We start from the raw sequence: 9,794 nt of genomic DNA, 5'->3' as shown, positions 1-9,794 counted from the left end.
GCCGGAGTTGCGATTTGGGCCGAAAGAGGCCCTGGGCCTAATTTGGGTTTTTTTGGAACACGTGCAGGTACCAGTAGTGCGTTTCAGTTCCCCGAGGAAAATTCAGGAAAAATTAGAGACAGCCTGCAAGCGCACTGTGAAGCCGTGTTCGGACCCCGAAACGAGTAAGGACCCCTCACTCTATTTTCTATCACGGTTTTAAAGTCCAATAAATGATAAAACGGTATTTCGTGAATCAACGAATGTGTGAAATTGCTTAAGGTCGCTAATGGAGCCCGAGTCTAGTGTGTTTGTCGGTTAACTGTTATTTGGCATGTTTTACAGTTTTAAATGCAGCATGAGGTTCAATGTTTTCATTTTATAGTTTCGTGTGCATATTTTACTGTTTTATTGATTATGGATTGAATGACCGGGATATTGATGCTGTATGTTGTCTGTTTGGCATAAATTATCGTTTTGCGTGTTTGTATGTGATTGATAATGCTGACTGAGGGAAAAAGGAGAATGAAAGATTATGTGAATGGAAATTGTGTAATGTGTTCAGCCTGACTAGATATCCTAGGAGATGGTGGACGGACCGGGTCCGTAGGGAACCCTACCGGGATTGTGGTCTCCCATACCGGACGGGGTATGGAGATCTTATGTGTTTTGGCGCCCATACCGGACGGGGTATGGGGACGGCCCGTTTCACCCTCATATTGGACGGGGTAGTGAGGTTTATGGTTTGGCGCCCATACCGGACGGGGTATGGGGACGACCCTGGAATATGATTTCAAGTGTTAAGGATTAACGGGTAGCGGGACCCCTATGGATCCCCATGGATACTAGTGGGCTGGTGAATTAGGAAAATATGTTGTGTAACGATTGAATTACGAAAAGTGTGATAGGTATTATGTTATACAGTTCATATATATGTTTTCACGATGATGATGATGTTATTGCTTTCGTATATCTTTTTATGAATTTCACCGAGGTAAGTAAATGGTAAAGGTTTTATTTTCGATAAAAGGATTTGTTGTAAATTATGCTCCATTGGTCTTTTTGTGTTTTCTACCCATCTTTACCTCCGTGACGGTGAGATATCGTGATGTCTTTACTGGGCTAGTGTAGCTCATTAGTTATTTAATCATTTCAGATCAAGAGGACATCGTTCCCGAGCCGGTTCCGCAGGAGGACGACGAAGGGGACGGACTCTATAGTCACATTCGTAGTTTTTACTTTCAAGTTTCCCCTTTAGGTAGTTTAATCTTTTATATTTTGTGAGCACGTTTTGGTTTTAGTGTAAGGGATGTTAATCAAATTTTGTCTTCGCTTCCGCATTTAATATTTATAATATAATTTCCATTTTGAATTACCGGGGCTTTTACAGTTGGTATCAGAGCCAGGTTTTCAAGGCGTGTATGATGGCGGCAAGCTCCAAGTCATGGGTATGATAGTTCTTCTCATGATTCTTTAGCTGTCTAGACCCATATGCTATAACCTTTCCATGCTGCATTAGGACACAACCCAGGCCCAGATAGGAGGCATCACTATAAACTGTGTACCCTCCTGATCCACTCGGTAGAGCCAGCACTGGTGCAGTAGTCAGTCGCTTCTTCAACTCTGAAAAACTCCTCTCGCAGTTCTCATTCCATTCAAACCTTGCATTCTTCTTTGTGAGTCGGGTTAGAGGAGCTGCTAGACTAGAGAACCCTTCGACAAATCGGCGGTAATAACCTGCCATCCCTAGGAAACTGCGAATTTCCTTAACTGTTGTCAGCCTTTCCCAACTAAGTACCGCTTCAACCTTTTCGGGGTTCACCGACACCCCTTCCTTCGATATAACATGTCCTAGGAAGGCGGTTTGTTCGAGCCAAAATCCACACTTGCTCAACTTCGCATACAACTTCTTTTCCCCGAGTACCTGTAGAACTTGGGCAAGATGATGAGCATGTTCTTCCCTACTTTTTAAGTAGACTAAGATATCATCGATGAACACGATGACAAATTGGTCCAAGAATTCTCTGAAGATTCTGTTCATTAGGTCCATAAAGATGGCGGGGGCGTTGGTTAGCCCAAACGGCATAACCAGGAACTCATAGTGTCCGTACCTGGTTCGGAATGTCGTCTTGGGGATGTCTTCTGCTCTCACTTTTACCTGATGGTAACCTGATCGTAGATCTATTTTAGAAAAGACCTGTGCACCCTACAACTGATCGAAAAGGTCATCAATCCGGGGAAGAGGGTACTTGTTCTTAATTGTTACCTTGTTTATCCTTCTATAATCAATGCACAGTCTCAACGTTCCATCCCCTTTCTTTGCAAAAGTAACCCCGGCACCCCATGGGAAAATGCTGTGTCTAATGAAGCCACTGTTTTGTAGCTCAGTGATTTGTTTCCTTAGCTCTTCCATCTCGATGCGGCTCATTCGGTAAGGAGCTACCGAGATGGGCTGGGTTCCTGGCTGTAAGTCTATGGTGAACTCGACCTCTCTGTCCCCTGGTAGACCGGGCAGTTCATCCGAAAATACGTCTGAAAAGTCTCGGACTACTGGAATCTCTTGGATACAAACTTCTTTCTTGGGTTTACCTAGTTAGGGAAAATACAATATTAAGGCACTGGGAATTAAGAAGAAAAGAATTTGTCATTAGGGAAAATCAGTACCGAATAATTTTATTAACTTGTGAATGGCTCCTCGTTGGGAGGATTAAATACAATCTTTTTATTAAAGCAGTCTATGGTGGCGTGATACGCCGCTAGCCAATCCATTCCTAGGATTACATCAAAATCCCCTGTGTCTAACCCTATAAGGTCTACCCTCAATTTCCTATCTGCTATCTCCACGGCACATGCCCTGTAGACAACCTCTCCTAGCAATGTCTCCCCCCCAGCGGTAGATACAAGCAATAATGAATCAAGTCTATCAGGTGATACACAAATTTTTTGAAGCAAGAACATGTGAAATAAAAGAATGTGATGCACCAGTATCAAACAAAATATGAGCAATGTGGCCAGAGATAGTATACATACCATGTACCACGTCCGGGTCTGCGTCGGCATCCTTCTGGGTAAGGTTGTAAACTCTGCCCTGGATTAGAGGCCTCCCTTGATTCTGGTTTCTAGGGCACTCCCTCGCATAGTGCTGGGCACTGCCGCATATGCGACAGGTGTTGTTGAGGCGGTAGCAGGGTCGGTCCCCATGATCCCTGCCGCAGTACTGGCAGATCTTCCCATGTGCTGCCCCCATAGCCTGAGGAGGGGCCTGAACGGCAGGCCTGGGCCTCTTACTGGGTTGGACAGACATGGTAGGCGCTGGCCTGCGGAGCGGGGCTGAGGGTCGGGAACTTCCCGCTAGCTGAGGGCGGGTGTCGAAGCTCCTTTCTATGATCTGCGCCTTTGCCAGGACTGCCGAATATGTCTCGAGCTCCATCACCAATAAGTGCTGTCTGATCGCCGGGCGGAGGCCCCACTGGAATTTCCTGGCCTTTCGGCCCTCATCCAACAATGTCTCCGGGGCATGTCGGCCCAGCTCCAGGAACTTGTGGGCATACTCCGACACTGTCATATTACCCTAGACCAATTGAGCAAATTCTAATTCCTTTAAATGTTGGATGTGTTTAGGGAGATACTCCGCATGGAAGGCCGCTAGGAACTGCTCCCAAGTAACTGGTACAGGCAGGGTGGCCCGCTTGAGCTCCCACCAGCGTACCGCTTCCCCTACCAGCATGTAGGAGGCAATGGCAGTCCTCTGCTCAGGAATTACTCCCAAGGTCTCAAAAAGCTCTCTCAGTCTCTGCCAGCCAGTATTGGGCCTCTTCGAACGAGGATCCCCCTGAAAAGGTAGAAGGGTTCAGTCTCCTGTACCTCTCTATGAAGCCGGGGTCGATCAAGGAGGGAGCGGGGTCCCGAGGTAGAGGGACTGGGGCCGGTTGAGGGTGAACTGGGGGACCCTGTGGTGGCGCCTGCTGATGTGGTGGGGGCACCGGAATGTGCTGTGGCAGCACCTGTTGGTACTGTGGCTGTGGTACCGGATCGTACCGCGGCTGTGGTGCCGGGTGGTATCGTGGAGGAATAGGCTCTTGCCGGGGTGGCTCGGGATCAGCCTGCTGTAGCGGGGGCTCAACCTGCGCTAGCGGAGGAGGTCCCGGTAACTCCCTTCTCTCCTCTTGCCTTCGCTGGGCAGCTGCGAGAGCCTCCACCATCTCGAATAGTCTATCTAAATCCTCCCGAATTGAATTATCTGGGGCCGCTCGGTTCAGTGGGGGCCTTCCTCTCCTCATTCCTGTGTACCTGCATTCACAAGGAATGATTGAGTAACAATATATCGGTGAGTATTTCTCTAAGGCACATTAGTGTAAGGGATGGGTCCGAGGAAATGCGGCTCTGATACCAACTGTAACAGCCCCGGTAATTCAAAATGGAAATTATATTATAAATATTAAATGCGGAAGTGAAGACAAAATTTGATTAACATCCCTTACACTAAAACTAAAACGTGCTCACAAAATATAAAAGATTAAACTACCTAAAGGGGAAACTTGAAAGTAAAAACTACGAATGTGACTATAGAGTCCTTAGGCGTCCCCTTCGTCGTCCTCCTGCAGAACCGGCTCGGGAACGATGTCCTCTTGATCTGAAATGATTAAAGAAGGAATGAGCTACACTAGCCCAGTAAAGACATCACGATATCTCACCGTCACGGAGGTAAAGATGGGTAGAAAACACAAAAAGACCAATGGAGCATAATTTACAACAAATCCTTTTATCGAAAATAAAACCTTTACCATTTACTTATCTCGGTGAAATTCATAAAAAGATATACGAAAGCAATAACATCATCATCATCGTGAAAACATATATATGAACTGTATAACATAATACCTATCACACTTTTCGTAATTCAATCGTTACACAACATATTTTCCTAATTCACCAGCCCACTAGTATCCATGGGGATCCATAGGGGTCCCGCTACCCGTTAATCCTTAACACCTGAAATCATATTCCAGGGCCGTCCCTATACCCCGTCCGGTATGGGCGCCAAAACATAGACCTCATTACCCCGTCCGGTATGAGGGTGAAACGGGCCGTCCCCATACCCCGTCTGGTATGGGCGCCAAAACACATAAGATCTCCATACCCCGTCCGATATGGGAGACCACAATCTCGGTAGGGTTCCCTACGGACCCGATCCGTCCACCATCTCCCAGGATATCTAGTCAGGCTGACCACATTATACCATTACCCATTCACATAATCTTTCATTCTCCTTTTTCCCTCAGTCAGCATTATCAATCACATACAAACACGTAAAACGATAATTTATGTCAAACAGACAACATACAACATCAATATCCCGGTCATTCAATCCATAATCAATAAAACAGTAAAATATGCACACGAATCTATAAAATGAAAACATTAAACCTCATGCTGCATTTAAAACTGTAAAATAGGCCAAATAACAGTTAACCGATAAACACACTAGACTCGGGCTCCATTAGCGACCTTAAGCAATTTCACACATTCGTTGATTCACGAAATACCGTTTTATCATTTATTGGACTTTAAAACTGTGATAGGAAATAAGGTGAGGGGTCTTTACTCGTTTCGGGGTCCGAACACGGCTTCACAGTGCGCTTGCAGGCTGTCCATAATTTTTCCTGAATTTTCCTCGGGAACTGAAACGCACTACTTGTACCTGCACGTGTTCCAAAAAAAACCCAAATTAGGCCCAGGGCCTCTTTCGGCCCAAATCGCAACTCCGGCATGGCGGCTCCGCCGTGCTCCGGCGACGGCCGTTTTCGGGTTGGCTGTTTTCGGGTTGGCTGTTTTCGGCCGAATTCGGCCACACTCGCATCAGTCCCTGTGAGAAAACAACCCTAGGGCCCTCGGGGGGCCAAAAAATCATGAAAAAACGGAGCTTACCGGCGGCAGCGCTCTCGGGTGCGGCGGCTCTCCGGCGAGGTTCGTGTTTTGGTGATTCGGCTCCGGTCAACCTGTAGAGAAAAGAATGGTGATCACGGTGATATAAAAATTGCATCAAACGGAGGCCGGGAAGGGCCTCATCGGAGGCAAAAAACCGAGAAGGGGCGCGGCGACACCGCTGGGCTTCGGCCGTGTATTCCGGCCGTTTGGCCGGGATTTTGGCTCCGATTTGGCCACAAGAGGAATCAGCGTAGAAAAACGAGTCGGGGGTACGAAATTTACCTCGATCGACGGTCGGAAGTTCCTCCGGTGCGGCGGCGGGTGGCGGCGGCCGGCTTCTGGTTCGTCTTCTCCAGCGAGCGGCAGGCGGCTAGGGTTTGTGGTCTAGTGTGGGGGTTCTATTTATAACCCCTTGCCCTTTGATCTCAGCCGTCCATTTTGTTTTAATCTGGACCGTCCGTTTTTGATTAAATCTGGGCCGTCCGTGCGATTAAATCTGGGCCGTCCGATCGCCCGTTTGATTTGGGCCGTCCGATCGCGCCCATGCGGATCGCCAACGTGGCCCTTTTGGAACGACGTGGTATTACCACGTGGCAGGTCCTGGTTGGCTGGGACTACTGACCGGGCCTGCTGACGTGGCTGCTGACGTGGCATTTGTTTTTTGTTTTTGCTTTTTTTCCTCCTCCTTTCCGGGTGCTACAACTCTCCCCCCCATAAAGAAATTTGGTCCCCAAATTTGCCTCATTACTCTTGATCAAACAGATGAGGATATTTGGCCCTAAATTCTGATTCCAGTTCCCAAGTCGCCTCCCTGGGCGTGTGGTTATGCCACATGACTTTTACAAATGATATTTCCCGGTTGCGGAGTATCCTGCTTTCTCGGTCTGTGATACTGACCGGTACTTCTTCATAAGACAAGTCCTCCCGGAGTGGAAGCGGTTCGTGAGCCAAGACATGAGAAGGGTCCGGATTGTACTTACGTAGCATAGATACATGAAACACATTATGAACCCGGGAGAGCTCAGGAGGCAGTGCAAGTCTGTAGGCAGTGGTACCAATCTTGTCTAAAATTTCAAAGGGTCCAATATATCTGGGGTTTAATTTTCCCCTCCTGCCGAACCTACTAATTCCCAACAGATCGGCGACCTGCACGGACGCCCGTATAACGCCTCGTATGGGGCCATGCCGATGCTTGCTTGGTAACTGTTGTTGTAGGCAAACTCTATCAGGGGTAGGTGGTCGTCCCAATGGCCCTCGGAGTCAAGGACACAAGCTCGGAGCATATCCTCCAGCGTACGAATTGTCCTCTCTGATTGTCCATCGGTTTGGGGGTGGAAAGCAGTACTAAGAGACAGCTTTGTTCCCATAGCTTGCTGAAAACTATTCCAAAACCGAGAAGTGAATCTGGGATCCCTGTCGGATACCACGGTTACTGGAACTCCATGCAGTCTGACTACCTAGGAATGGATTGGCTAGCGGCGTATCACGCCACCATAGACTGCTTTAATAAAAAGATTGTATTTAATCCTCCCAACGAGGAGCCATTCACAAGTTAATAAAATTATTCGGTACTGATTTTCCCTAATGACAAATTCTTTTCTTCTTAATTCCCAATGCCTTAATATTGTATTTTCCCTAACTAGGTAAACCCAAGAAAGAAGTTTGTATCCAAGAGATTCCAGTAGTCCGAGACTTTCCAGACGTATTTCCGGATGAACTGCTCGGTCTACCAGGGGACAGAGAGGTCGAGTTCACCATAGACTTACAGCCAGGAACCCAGCCCATCTCGGATGGTGAACTATTCACAACTCCCTTGTTGATCGAGATCTAGATTTTGATCATTTCGATTTTAAATGGTTAATGAAAGGGTGAGCTACACTAACCCAGTAAGAATATCACACTACTCGCCGATACAGAATGAAGGTTGGTAAAAATCATAAAAATAACTTATGGATCTCTTAATTTAAGTAAATTTATTTATTATAAATAAAATTATTTATTGCGTACTTACCGTAGTGAGATTTCCGAAAACCACTTATAGAAACAATAGCTCAATAACATAATAACCTCATATTCAAGTAAGTAAGAATAACAACTTTTTATTTTTATCTGCTTACTAATATCCATGAGGGTTCATAGGGATGTTCCCACTACAGGTGAACCATTATTTAATATTTTTAACTAACCGACCATCCCCATATCTCATCCGGTATGAGTGCCAAAAATACTATCCCTCAATACACCGTTCGGTATGAGGGTGAAACGAGCCGTCCTCATACCCCGTCCTGTATGAGCACCAAAATATCAATCCTCGATACCGTGTCCGATATGAGACGACGTTCATGGTAGGATTTCTTATGTACTCAATTCGTTCACCATCTCACAGGATATCCAGTAAGACTATCATTCATTCATTCACTTAATCAAGTAATTTTTATTTATATTTAATTTTTCAGTTTTACAATTTAACTGTAAATCACGCAAGACAAGCAATATATGCATCAAGGAAACACAACCAAATAATCTTACCAATTCTAGTGTATTATCATGCTTTTAAAACTGTAAGATCAATCAATCAGTTAAAACATGATAAACAGTAATACATAACCGGTTTCGGCTCCATTAATAATCTGTAATTAATTATTGAAATTTTCTAAATTATGCAAAATACCGTATTATTTATAATTAAACTTTAATTCTATAATAGGGAATAAGGTGAGGGATTCTTTATCGAATTAGTATCCAAAACGTTAAACTTTCAGCTGTGCCTACTGGCGGTCCCCATATTTTCTGAATTTTTTTTTGGAGATTAAAACATGCTTTAAGTACCTAGAAATACCCTCAAAAAATCCAAAATTAGTATTAAAAACCTCAGACTAGCCGTTTTCAGCCGGTTTTATACCTATCCCTGTGAGAAAACACGTTAAGGGGCCTCAGTTGACCGAAAAAATTGAAAAATAAAAACTTATCAGCGTAGTGGCTACGCCGGCTCACCTTCACAGTTGAGTGTTTTTCTTCGGTCAACTTATAGAAAATAGAATGATGAATACAATGGTGAAAAAATCGCACGAAACGGGAATCAGGAAGGGGCTCATCAGAGGTGATTTTTAGTTTTTTCCGCGGCAGCGACGCCGAGCTTTATCCGCAGTTTTCAGCTCATCCGCCGGTGCTTTTGCTCCAATTTGGCCATGAGGGTATTCAAAATCAAATTTCGAGCGAATGAGAGAATTTTTACCTTTTTTGGCAGTCAAAGGTGACTCTGGCGCGCCGACAGGCCGCGGTCGGCTTCCTTATCCAGCGACTAGTTCTTCTTCTCCAGCAGGGGGGCTAACAGCTAGGGTTAGGATTCGGTGTGAATTGAGATATTTATTTTTCTTTTAAAAACACCTTTTGAACCCAAAATTTCACTTCTTTTTTTCAAAATTGTTTTGAATTTCATCTTCCACCTATTTTTTTTCCTAATTTTGCATTAAATAGAAATTTACAAATTTAAAATTTATATTTTTTTATGTATTAATTTAATTTTTAAAATTAATCCCAGGCCAAATTTTTGGGCTCGGGTGTTACAAAATATACAATATATATTAGTTAAAATAAATTTATTTTAATAACTATTAAACATGTGATAATCAAATAATAATATACAATGTATATATTAGTTATTTTTTCCTTACAAACATACAAATTTTCTTATAATTTTCACTAAATATTCATTGCATAATGATTTCCTTTAAAAATTCAAGAATAAAATAGAATAATATTTTTATATATTAATTATATATTTCAGTAAACAAAACATAAACGCCATGCCTAATACATATCACAAAACTAGTAAATATATATTTGATAAATAATTCTCCTATTGTAACGACCCCGGAACTCCAAAT

The sequence above is a fragment of the Carica papaya genome, chromosome 1 (genome assembly GCF_054855325.1).
Source record: "Carica papaya isolate Zhongbai chromosome 1, ASM5485532v1, whole genome shotgun sequence".
NCBI classification, from domain to species: Eukaryota; Viridiplantae; Streptophyta; class Magnoliopsida; order Brassicales; family Caricaceae; genus Carica; species Carica papaya.
This window is presented reverse-complemented; position numbering follows the sequence as displayed.